The sequence below is a fragment of the Thalassophryne amazonica genome, chromosome 13, assembly GCF_902500255.1.
Source record: "Thalassophryne amazonica chromosome 13, fThaAma1.1, whole genome shotgun sequence".
Taxonomy (NCBI): Eukaryota; Metazoa; Chordata; class Actinopteri; order Batrachoidiformes; family Batrachoididae; genus Thalassophryne; species Thalassophryne amazonica.
In genome coordinates this window covers 53,530,796-53,543,476 of record NC_047115.1, presented here as the reverse complement: position 1 = coordinate 53,543,476, position 12,681 = coordinate 53,530,796, and the positions used below count along the sequence as shown (strand labels likewise).

The following is a 12,681-nucleotide window of genomic DNA, read 5'->3' as shown; positions in this document are numbered from 1 at the left end:
GAGGGCGCCCTGCCTGAATGGCGGGCTTCAGGCACCAGAGGGCACAGCCGCCTCCCAGGAGCAGCCCGGAGCTGACAGCTGTCTTCAATCTTCCATCGTCACCATCTCCCATAAAAGCCTGGCAGTGACATCACATCCCTGCCGAGAAATCAGCTTACCCGACAGGTAAACCTCTCAGCCGTAATTGTGCCGTTCGCACATTTCTTGTTTCTAAGTTGGCAGTCGTAACCTTGTATACTCGCAACTTGGAGCTGGGTGGTGGAAGTTGGAAGGAGTTGGCGTTCCCACTCCTCACTTATCACTTAAGTATACTACTGGTACTGCACGTACTTAGCGTTCCTGTTTCCTGGAAGTGGTGGATTATTCCCTCAGGTATTCCCTCATCAGTTTGGCCAGCTAATGCTTAACCTAGTCTTGTGTGTCATACATCACACTGACAACATGAGGAACCTTGGGGTGAGTTTTGAACCCACGCTGTCTTCTGAGCTACACATCAGAAAAATCGAAAGACCAGCTTTTTTCCACCTTCCACATAGCGACGATTCATCCCATCCTGTCTTTGACTGATGCAGAGACTCTGATCCATGCATTTGTCTCTTCTCGTCTGGATTACTGCAATGTTCTGTTCTCTGGTTTTCCACAGACTAGTATTGGTATTATCTCCAATTATTACCTCCGCCAAGCAGGTTATGTTTTTGGTCGCATTTATTTGTTTGTCTGTCTGTTTGTCAGCAGGATAACTCAAAACATTTTGAATGGATTTTGATGAAATTTTGTGGAGTGGTTGGAAATGACAAGAGAAACAAGTGATTAAATTTTAGCGGTGATCTGGATCACAATCTGGATCCAGGAATTTTTTAAAGGATTCTTCACCATTGCGGGATAGGGGGAATTTTGACATTCTAGTTTCTAACTCCACAAAAAACAAGGCAGAAAGGCTTGAAAATTAGGGTGTAACATAGTCAAATGTTCTATCAAACAACAAAGTTTGGTGATGATCGGATCCGGATTCTGGATCTGGTGATTCAGAATATGCAAAAATATAGGGAAAACAGAAAATGTGTCAGTGTGATGTGACAAATGAAGCTAGAGATGCACAACTAACACCAAATTGTAGCTGAATCTGTACTGATTCAGTAAGGTGTCATCAGATTTGATGTTGCTTCAAATGTTATGGAGCTAGCTCCAGAAGAAAACCGCCATTACCAAAAAATCATTTTTATACAATAACATTTGAACTAATAAAGACATAAAAGTGATTCCAAGTTCTAGTGGTATGTTTTCATGGTCAAGGATGTCAAATATAAAGGAAAGAAAAGTGTATGTATCATAGTTTGGGTTGTAACACTGAATTGTTGAATAGATCACTGTGCCAAGGAGGGAATCTCTTTAGGGTCAGTGACCCTATGGCCTTGTTTAGAGAAGTGTTTCATAAATGTTAAAAAATTCATATATTTGCAGTTTAGTTGAATAATAAATTGAATTTTCTCTTATTTGTTTTTGTCTATAAGCACATGCAATGTCAATATCAGTGCTCAGATGACAGTAGCTTCTGGGAAAGGTGCAAGTTGCAATAAACTGTGATGCCAAGCGCTAAGGATACATGCTATCCAGTCACAGCAGATGAAACTTTTTTTTACTACTGAGCAAACATCGTTAGACTTTTTTAGGTTCAGTGATTCCACAGTGTGTAGATGTTATGGTGTCAGTGACCCCATGGCCTTGGCGGAGGTTTGCACTCTCTGAGTGCTTCTAATTTCAAAATGCTGCTGCCAGAGTTTTGACAGGAAGCAGAAAGTTGATCACATTACACCTATTTTGGCATCTCTTCACTGGCTTCCTGTCTCTGTGAGGTCAGATTTTAAGGTTCTGTTACTAACGTGTAAAATTATTCACAGACTAGTACCTCCATACCTAGCTGCCCTAATTACGCTCTATGTACTGTCCCGGGCTCTATGTTCTCAGGGTGCAGGACTACTTTGTGTCCCTTGGGTGAATAAAAAGTCTGCAGGCCACAGAACCTTGTCTTATCATGCCCGTTTTGTGGAATGAGCTCCCTGTGTAGACAAGACAGTCAGATTCTGTAGAGACCTTCAAGTTTAGACTTAAGATGCATCTACCATGCATCCAGAAAGTATTCACAGCTCTTCCCTTTTCCACATTTTGTTATATTGCAGCCTTATTCCAGGCAGCACGGTAGCTTAGTGTTTAGCACTGTTGCCTAGCGAGAAGGTCATGGGATCGATTCCCACTTGTAGCCTTTCTGTGTGGATTTTGCATGTTCTCCCCATGTTTGTTTGGGTTCCCTCCGGGTGCTCTGGTTTCCTCCCAAAGACATGCAGGTTAGGTGAGTTGGAAACTTTAAAATTCCCATATGTGGGTGTGAATGTGTTTGTGTCTATAGTGGCCCTGCGTCAGACTGGCATCCTGTCCAGGGTGAACCCCCCCTCCCCCCATGCCCTATGACTGTTGGGATAGGCTCCAGCCCCCTGTGACCCTTAAATGGAGTAGGCAGGTATAAACAATAGCTGGATGGCTGGACAGTCTTATTCCAAAATGGATGAAATTCATTTTTTTGTTCATCAAAATTCTACACACAACACCTCATAATGACAATGTGAAAAACTTTTTTTTTTTTTAGATTTTTATAAATTTATTTAAAATAAAAAAAAAAAAAACAAGAAATGACATGGACATAAGTATTCACAGCCTTTGCCATGAAGCTCAAAATTAAGCTCAGGTGCATCCTGTTTCCACTGATCATCCTTGAGATGTTTCTGCAGCTCAGCTGGCCTCCACCTTGGGTAAATTCATTTGATTGGACATGACTTGGAAAGGCACACACCTGTTGGTCCCACAGTTGACAGTGCATGCCAGAGCACAAACCAAGCATGAAGTCAAAGGAATTCTCTGTAGACCTCCAAGACAGGATTGTCTCAAGGCTCAAATCTGGGGAAGGGTACAGAAACATTTCTGCTGCTTTGAAGGTCCCAATGAGCACAATGGCCTCCATCATCTGTAAATGGAAGAAGTTCAGATCCACCAGGACTCTTCCGAGAGCTGACCGCCATCCTAAACTGAGTGATCGAGGGAGAAAGGCCTTAGTCAGGGAGGTGACCAAGAACCTGATGGTCACTCTATCAGAGGTCCAGCATTCCTCTGTGGAGAGAGGAGACCTTTCAAGAAGGACAACCATCTCTGCAGCAATCCACCAATCAGGCTTGTATGGTAGAGTGTCCAGACGTAAGCTGCTCCTTAGTAAAAGACACATGGCAGCCCACCTGGAGTTTGCCAAAAGGCACCTGAAGGACTCTCAGACCATGAGAAACAAAATTCTCTGTCCTGATGAGACAAAAATTGAAGTCTTTAGAATGAAAACCAGGCACCATCCCTCCAGTGAACTATGATGGTGGCAGCATCATGCTGTGGGGATGGTTTCAGTTGCAGGAACTGGATTGAGGGTTGGGGAAAACATGAATGCAACAATGCACAGAGACAGCCTGGATGAAAACCTGCTCCAGAGCGCTCTTGACCTCAGACTGGGGTGATGGTTCATCTTTCAGTACGACAATGACCCTAAGCACACAGTCAAGATACCAAAGGAGTGGCTTCAGGACAACTCTGTGAATGTCCTTGAGTGGCCCAGCCAGAACCTAGACCTGAATCTGATTGAACATCTCTGGAGAGATCTGAAAATGGCTGTGCACAGACATTCCCCGTCTAACCTGATGGAGCTTGAGAGGTACTACAAAGAGGAATGGGCAAAACCTCCCAAATATAGGTGCACCAAGCTTGTGGCATCATTTTCAGGAAGACTTGAGGGTGTAATTGCTGTTCCATGCTGTTCCATTGCTCTTATTCCTTGTGTAACGCAAGACTGAAATGGCTCTGTGACATAAAAAATAGAAGTCTATACCTGGATTCTTGTTTAACATGGGACACGTGCCAATGCTTATCCCCAAATTCTATAATGTGAAACAGATTAGAGTCTATAACTCCTCCCAAACAAGTTGCTAGTCTATCGCAGATTACTTCCCCAGCCAATGCTGTTACCCATTTGTAGCTGGTTGGACTTTAACAATACAGATGAAGTGTCTTCTCCCTTTTTGCAATACATCACAACAAAAGATTTGATATGGATCTGCATGTTGACTTGGCACATTTAATATGCGATGCCCTTCTTGACGCAACTCCACATTAGACGGACAATGGGTACGAGTGGTCTTGAACTGAGTGCCTTCTGGTTTGAAAGCAGATGCACTAACCTGCACAACTGGCAATCTACATAGTTGTCCGATACTAATCTCACTGATCACAAAAGAGACTGTGTTGGGGAGGTGTCGTAGCACGGACCCGCAACAGGGGGCACAAATGAACGGACAATGGATAAGACAAAGAGTACAATTTAATGTTGTGAAACGCACAACTGGATACAGACAAAGATAATGCCAATTAAACACAAGGTGACGTGCAGGCAGGCTCGAAGATAGGAGACCTCTGGCGATCGGAGAGCCGGGACCCACACAGCTTCCACCACCAACGGCCTGAAGAACACCGGAGCCGCCAAGTCCTGAGTCCCCAGGTGGTCACCGTCTTCTGTTGCAGACCCTGGTACTGCTGGCAGAAGATGAAAAAACAGTTAATGGTGCGTGTGTATCCACACACCCAGTAATCCTTCTTCTACAGATCTTCGAGGAGGGGAAAACCTCCACCTCCGATACAAAATCACCCGTGCAGCTCCTGACAGTGGCTCCTTGGATGGAGTGAGAGGCGAAGACATCGCAGACTCTCACTGCACACCAATCCAAAAACACTGACTCCTCAGGAATACGGCTGCACACAGAACAATTAGTTAATACTCGATCACAGCAGAGAATTACCTTACACGGTAGTTGATTTCTCGGCGAGGAGGTGGAGTAATAATCCGGCTTTTGTAGGGATGCAGGTGATTGGTGACAGCTGGTGAAAATGAGTGACAGCTGTCACGCTCTGTCTCGGCGCCCTCTCATGCTTGAAGCCCGCACTCCAAGCAGGGCGCCGACTGGTGGTGGTGGGCCAGCAGTACCTCCTCTTCAGCGGCCCACACAACAGGACCCCCCCCCTCAACGGGCGCCTCCTGGCGCCCGACCAGGCTTGTCCGGGTGTCGGCGGTAGAAATCGGCCAGGAGGGCCGGGTCCAGGATGAAGCTCCTCTTCACCCAGGAGCGTTCTTCGGGTCCGTACCCCTCCCAGTCCACCAGATATTGAAAACCCCGGCCCTTCCGACGGACGTCCAGGAGCCGACGAACAGTCCATGCCGGCTCCCCGTCGATGATACGGGCAGGAGGTGGTACGGGTCCAGGAGTGCAGAGTGGTGAGGCGTGGTATGGTTTTAACCCGGAGACATGAAACACTGGGTGAATCCGCAGTGAAGCTGGGAGTTTCAGCTTCACTGCGGCCGGGCTGAGGATCTTGATTATGGGGAAAGGTCCGATGAACCGGTCTTTGACTTTTTGTGATTCAACCTGCAGTGGGATGTCCTTAGTCGACAACCACACCTCCTGCCCAGGCTGGTATGTAGGGGCCGGGGAACGCCGGCGATCTGCATGGGCCTTAGCCCTCGTCCGGGCCTGCAACAGGGCAGAACGGGCGGTCCGCCACACCCGGCGGCACCTCCGCAGGTGGGCCTGGACTGAGGGGACCCCGACCTCTCCCTCCACAAGTGGAAACAATGGGGGCTGATACCCCAAACACGCCTCAAAAGGGGAGAGGCCGGTAGCAGATGAGACCTGGCTATTGTGGGCGTACTCGATCCAGGCCAGATGGTCACTCCAAGCCGCCGGATGCGCGGAGGTTACGCAGCGGAGGGCCTGTTCCAACTCCTGGTTCGCCCGATCTGCCTGGCCGTTCGTCTGTGGGTGATACCCGGACGAGAGACTTACGGTGGCCCCCAGTTCCTTACAAAAACTCCTCCAGACCTGCGAGGAGAACTGGGGACCACGATCCGAAACGATGTCCGATGGTATCCCATGCAGACGCATGATGTGGTGGACCAGGAGGTCTGCTATCTCCTGGGCCGTCGGGAGCTTCGGGAGGGCCACGAAGTGGGCCGCCTTGGAGAACCGGTCCACTATCGTGAGGATGACTCTGTTGCCCTGGGACGGCGGGAGACCCGTGACGAAGTCAAGGCCGATGTGAGACCAGGGGCGATGAGGCACAGGCAGGGGCTGGAGGAGGCCGCTGATCTTATGATGATCCGCCTTGCCCCTAGCACAGGTGGTACAGGCCTGGACATAGTCCCGGACGTCGGCTTCCAGTGACGCCCACCAGAAGCGCTGCTGGACTACTGCCACAGTCCTACGCACTCCGGGATGACAGGAGAGCTTGGATCCGTGGCAGAAGTCCAAGACGGCAGCCCTGGCTTCTGGTGGGACGTAGAGTCTGTTCTTAGGACCGTTCCCCGGGTTCGGGTTCCTTGCCAGGGCCTCCCGGACGGTCTTCTCCACGTCCCATGTGAGGGTGGCCACGACAGTGGACTCTGGAACGATGGTCTCGATGGGGTCTGACAACTCGGCCTTGGCTTCCTCTTCATGCACCCGGGACAGTGCGTCGGATCGTTGGTTCCTAGTCCCGGGACGGTAGGTGATCCGGAAGTCAAAGCGTCCGAAGAACAGGGACCAGCGGGCTTGCCTGGGGTTCAGCTGCTTGGCGGTCCGGATGTACTCCAGGTTCCGATGGTCCGTGAAAACCGTGAAAGGCACCGTAGCTCCCTCCAACAGGTGTCTCCACTCTTCAAGAGCCTCCTTCACCGCGAGGAGTTCCCGATTGCCCACGTCATAGTTGCGTTCAGCGGGGGTCAACCTGCGGGAAAAGTAGGCACATGGATGGAGAACCTTGTTGGACTCCCCGCTCTGGGACAGAACGGCTCCTATCCCTGAGTCAGAGGCGTCCACCTCCACTATGAACTGGCGAGTAGGATCAGGCTGCACCAGAACTGGTGCAGACGAAAACCGGCGTTTCAACTCCCTAAACGCGGCTTCGCACCGATCCGACCAGGTGAAGGGGACTTTAGTGGAGTTCAGGGCAGTCAGGGGGCTAACAACCTGACTGTAACCTTTAATGAACCTCTGGTAGAAATTTGCAAAGCTGAGGAACTGTTGCAGCTTCCTACGGCTTGTTGTTTGGGGCCAATCTCTCACCGCCGCAACCTTGGCCGGATCCGGGGCGACGGAGTTGGAGGAGATGATGAACCCCAGGAAGGACAAAGAAGTGCGGTGGAACTCACACTTCTCGCCCTTCACAAACAACCGGTTTTCTAGTAACCGCTGCAGGACCTGACGTACATGCTGGACATGAGTCTCAGGGTCCGGAGAAAAGATGAGTATATCATCCAGATATACGAAGACAAACCGGTGCAGGAAGTCCCGCAAGACGTCATTAACCAATGCTTGGAACGTCGCGGGGGCATTAGTGAGGCTGAACGGCATGACCAGGTACTCAAAATGACCTAACGGGGTGTTAAATGCCGTCTTCCATTCGTCTCCCTTCCGGATCCGAACCAGGTGGTACGCATTCCTAAGATCTAGTTTGGTGAACATTTTGGCTCCATGCAGGGGCGTGAACACCGAATCCAACAGGGGCCACGGGTATCGATTGCGAACCGTAATCTCGTTCAGCCCTCTGTAGTCAATGCATGGACGGAGTCTGCCGTCTTTTTTACCCACAAAAAAGAAACCCGCACCCATCGGGGAGGTGGAGTTCCGAATCAACCCGGCGGCTAAGGAGTCCCGGATGTAGGTCTCCATCGATTCGCGTTCCGGACGTGAGAGGTTGTACAATCTACTGGATGGGTACTCAGCGCCCGGGATCAAATCGATGGCACAATTGTACGGTCGGTGCGGGGGAAGAGTGAGTGCCAGGTCTTTGCTGAAGACGTCAGCAAGATCGTGGTACACCTCGGGCACCGCCGTCAGATTGGGGGGGACTTTGACCTCCTCTTTAGCTGTGATTCCGGGTGGAACCGAGGATCCAAGACACTCCCTGTGGCAGGTTTCGCTCCACTGCGTCACCACCCCAGACGGCCAATCAATCCGGGGATTGTGCTTCACCATCCATGGAAATCCCAGAATCACTCGGGAGGTAGAAGGTGTCACAAAAAACACGATCTCCTCCCTGTGATTCCCAGACATAACCAAGGTCACTGGCTGTGTCTGATGTGTAATTAACGGGAGTAGAGTGCCATCTAGTGCTCGCACCTTCAATGGTGAAGGCAGAGCCACCAGAGGAAGCCCTACTTCCCGGGCCCATCTGCTATCCAGCAGATTCCCTTCTGACCCCGTGTCTACCAGTGCTGGGGCGTGAAGGGTTAAATCCCCACTTAGGATTGTTACTGGGATTCGTGCTGATTTATGGGTTTTCCCCGTGTACATATTATGGCCCACCCTTAACCCAGTTCCTAAGGATGGGCGTTGGAGTTTGATCGTCTGGGGCAGTCTTTTAACCTGTGCTCACAAGAGCCACAGAAAAACACTCCCCGCGGGCCAGCCTCCTTTGTCTTATATTTGATTTTAATTTGGCCCTGCTCGTGTCCATAGCTTCGTCAGCAGGGGGAGCTGTTGCCACACGGAGCCCTCTGGCAGTGGAACGTGGGGAAGACGACACCCTTTCGGACCCGGAGGAAAGAGGGACGGCTTGAGCCCGACCACGCCCCCCGGCCTGCTCCCGACGGTGTTCATTCAACCGGTTGTCTAAGCATATAACCAAATTGATAAGCCCGTCGAAATCTTGCGGTTCCTCCTTAGCCAGCAAATGCTCCTTCAGGACTGGAGACAGTCCGTTTATGAAGGCGGCGCGGAGCGCAACATTATTCCAGCCGTGATGCGGAAGTCGACTGCATAATCAGCTGCGCTTCGGCGCCCCTGTCTCATTGACAGCAGCACGCTCGAGGCGGTCTTGCCTCTGTTGGGATGATCAAACACCTGTTTGAATTCCTGTACAAACCCAGCGTATGACGTCAGGAGCCACGAATTCTGTTCCCAAAGCGCCGTAGCCCAGGCGCGTGCCTCACCTCGAAGCAAATTAATCACATAAGCCACCCGGCTGGCATCTGATGCATACATAACTGGATGCTGTGCAAAAACGCGCGAACACTGCATTAAGAAGTCTGCGCACATTTCGACACAGCCTCCGTATGGTTCTGGAGGGCTTATGTATGCTTCAGGGGACGGTGGGGGGGTTTGTTGAACGGCCAGTGGAACGTCTATCTGTGGCCCAGAGCCAGCAGGAGGAGTCACTGCAGCAGCGCTCGAGTCGCGCGCTTCCACTCTGGCGGTGAGAGCCTTCACCCTCCGACTGAGGACTGCATTCTGCTCGGTTACCAGATTTAACTGAGCAGTGAAAGCGGTAAGGATTTGCTGCAGATCACTTACCACGCCTCCTGCTGACGCCTGCGCTCCTTGTTCTCCCATTGGCTGTTCAAGCTGTGGTTGACGCCCCTCGGGATCCATGACGAATGGCAGAGAAATCCTGTTGGGGAGGTGTCGTAGCACGGACCCGCAACAGGGGGCGCAAATGAACGGACAATGGATAAGACAAAGAGTACAATTTAATGGTGTGAAACGCACAACTGGATACAGACAAAGATAATGCCAATTAAACGCAAGGTGACGTGCGAGCAGGCTCGAAGATAGGAGACCTCTGGCGATCGGAGAGCCGGGACCCACACAGCTTCCACCACCAACGGCCTGAAGAACACCGGAGCCGCCAAGTCCTGAGTCCCCAGGTGGTCACCGTCTTCTGTTGCAGACCCTGGTACTGCTGGCAGAAGATGAAAAAACAGTTAATGGTGAGTGTGTATCCACACACCCAGTAATCCTTCTTCTACAGATCTTCGAGGAGGGAAAACCTCCACCTCCGATACAAAATCACCCGTGCAGCTCCTGACAGTGGCTCCTTGGATGGAGTGAGAGGCGAAGACGTCGCAGACTCTCACTGCACGCCAATCCAAAAACACTGACTCCTCAGGAATACGGCTGCACACAGAACAATTAGTTAATACTCGATCACAGCAGAGAATTACCTTACACGGTAGTTGATTTCTCGGCGAGGAGGTGGAGTAATAATCCGGCTTTTGTAGGGATGCAGGTGATTGGTGACAGCTGGTGTAAATGAGTGACAGCTGTCACTCTCTGTCTCGGCACCCTCTCATGCTTGAAGCCCGCACTCCAAGCAGGGCGCCGACTGGTGGTGGTGGGCCAGCAGTACCTCCTCTTCAGCGGCCCACACAACAGACTGGTGAAAAATGTCTTGCTGCAATAACTTAAACACAACTTTAGAGACCTGAAAATGTATCTTTTGAGATGTGTTTTTGTTTCCATGCTTCAAATCTGCTTTTAAATCACGTAGTGACCTCTGTTATCCAACTGAAATGGTACCATTTGTGATATGACCCTTTTAACATTTCCCTGAATCTACTACAGTTTATTAGTGATGTATGATGTTTTTTTCCGTGCTTACTGCATGTTTTTAATTACTTCAGAGCAGTTTAAGTAGCACTTTTGTCACAATGCCACCTGTGTTCACTCGTGACGGTGCCTTTTAGCGGTAAATGAAAACTGTTGGGTGACGTTTTTCCACACCACAGGCACAGTTTGACACGACATTGCTATCCGAGGCGCCGAGTAAGATCCACCTGGGTGACCTGGCAGGTAGCGAGCGAGCTGACGCCACGCTCTCCACAGGAGCCAGGCTCAGAGAAGGCGCCAACATCAACAAATCCCTGGTCGCTGTGGGCAGTGTGACCTCAGCTTTGGGTAAATGGAGGTCACAGCATAAATGATGCATTATGATGCTATATCTGCATGTATTATTCAGTCCAACAGCTCAGTGATAGATACTAGGTGATAACAATTATAATCTTTGTGAGAAAACTAATTAGCAGAGGATTAACTGTACTACTTTTTGGAATCAAAGAGCTGTTTCATCTCTGATGAAAAATCAGGCCTCTGATTTAAAATGTCTCTGCTGTCTCGAAAAAGAAGCATTGGCATTTTATTGGCCCATTTGAGGCCCTTTATAGGTTTTTTTTTTTTTACACTCAGAAGTGTTCGTTATGAGATTATACAATAATTAATCATTTTCATGACATTGTGTGTCCAACTTATGCAACTGCAACGTTCTATTTTTGCAGCCTGCTGCTGAAGAAGTCTCTTATTTTCAGCTTTCTGAAGTCTGAGTTACTCATGAGTGGGGTTAGTTTAGAAAAGATTCATGTAGCTTTATATTAATTTCATTTTATGTGTAGTTGGGGTTGTATTCTCTTGGCTCTATATTCGATCATGTTATGTTAGCTTTATGTTCTAGCTTTTGCTTGCCGTTGAATATTTTATATATTGATGAGACCTTGAAATGTGATTCCACATGTACCTGAAGCTAATAGTGAGAAGCTAATAACAGTGTAAATGGTCAAATTTCTGGGTCTTTTTCAGAACCGCAGTTTGAATGGTATGAAAGCTTCTAATAGTTATACTTGGTGGTGCAACAGTACACCTCCTTGTCATGGATCAGCAGGTTTGATGAGCAGTAAAAATCTTCTATTGTGAACATGGGGGTAGGGGAACCAAAAGCCACACCTTCTTCACCAGTGGTCTAGAGGTACAATAGAGGGTGCTGTGAGTCCAGGAGCAAAAACACCTCCAGGTATTGGGGCAGCATAGCTAACCTATTGCTAATTTTGTTATAAATGCACAGAGATTCTAAATTAACTGTTTATTTTTAGATGTCGAGGCATCATGGAGCTGACCTCTAATCACCTACAGGGGTCAAAAGTTAAAATCCCTCCAATTTTGGGGAGCAATTATGCAACGCATTGGTTGAGTTAATACTGTCTATTAACTATTACTGTAATCTAGTTATCTAGATTACGATTTGTTTCCCAGTGTAATCTTTACGTGCCTTAACTAAAGCACTCCTTCTGCTGAATCACCTCTAAATTATTTACACATTATTCACTTTGCGTGTTTTTAGGAATCCGCTAGCTTAGCGTAGCTACTAGCTCTTAGCCGATTTAGCATGGCGGCTTCTCCTGTCTCTCCCGCACTTTTCTGCTCTGGGTGTGAAATGTTTAGTTATTCCTCGGCCTCCTTTAGCAGTAATGGTACTTGTAATAAGTGTAGCTTATTCGTAGCTTTGGAGGCCAGGCTGGGCGAATTGGAGACTCGGCTCCGCACCGTGGAAAATTCTACAGCTAGCCAGGCCCCTGTAGTCGGTGCGGACCAAGGTAGCTTAGCCGCCGTTAGTTCCCCCCTGGCAGATCCCGAGCAGCCGGGAAAGCAGGCCGACTGGGTGACTGTGAGGAGGAAGCGTAGCCCTAAACAGAAGCCCCGTGTACACCGCCAACCCGTTCACATTTCTAACCGTTTTTCCCCACTCGACGACACACCCGCCGAGGATCAAACTCTGGTTATTGGCGACTCTGTTTTGAGAAATGTGACGTTAGCGACACCAGCAACCATAGTCAATTGTCTTCCGGGGGCCAGAGCAGGCGACATTGAAGGAAATTTGAAACTGCTGGTTAAGGCTAAGCGTAAATTTGGTAAGATTGTAATTCACGTCGGCAGTAATGACACCCGGTTACGCCAATCGGAGGTCACTAAAATTAACATTAAATCGGTGTGTAACTTTGCAAAAACAATGTCGGACTCT

General features: G+C 49.2%; 1 long non-coding RNA gene across 1 annotated transcript; it reads right to left on the bottom strand.

Moving 5' to 3' along the window:
* Positions 1 to 1,814: 1,814 nt before the first annotated feature.
* Positions 1,815 to 11,675, bottom strand: LOC117523634. The gene is made up of 3 exons (XR_004564561.1): positions 11,598 to 11,675; positions 10,009 to 10,010; positions 1,815 to 1,827 (listed from the first exon to the last, which is right to left on the bottom strand). It is a non-coding gene; the product is annotated as an uncharacterized LOC117523634 (long non-coding RNA).
* Positions 11,676 to 12,681: the final 1,006 nt, after the last annotated feature.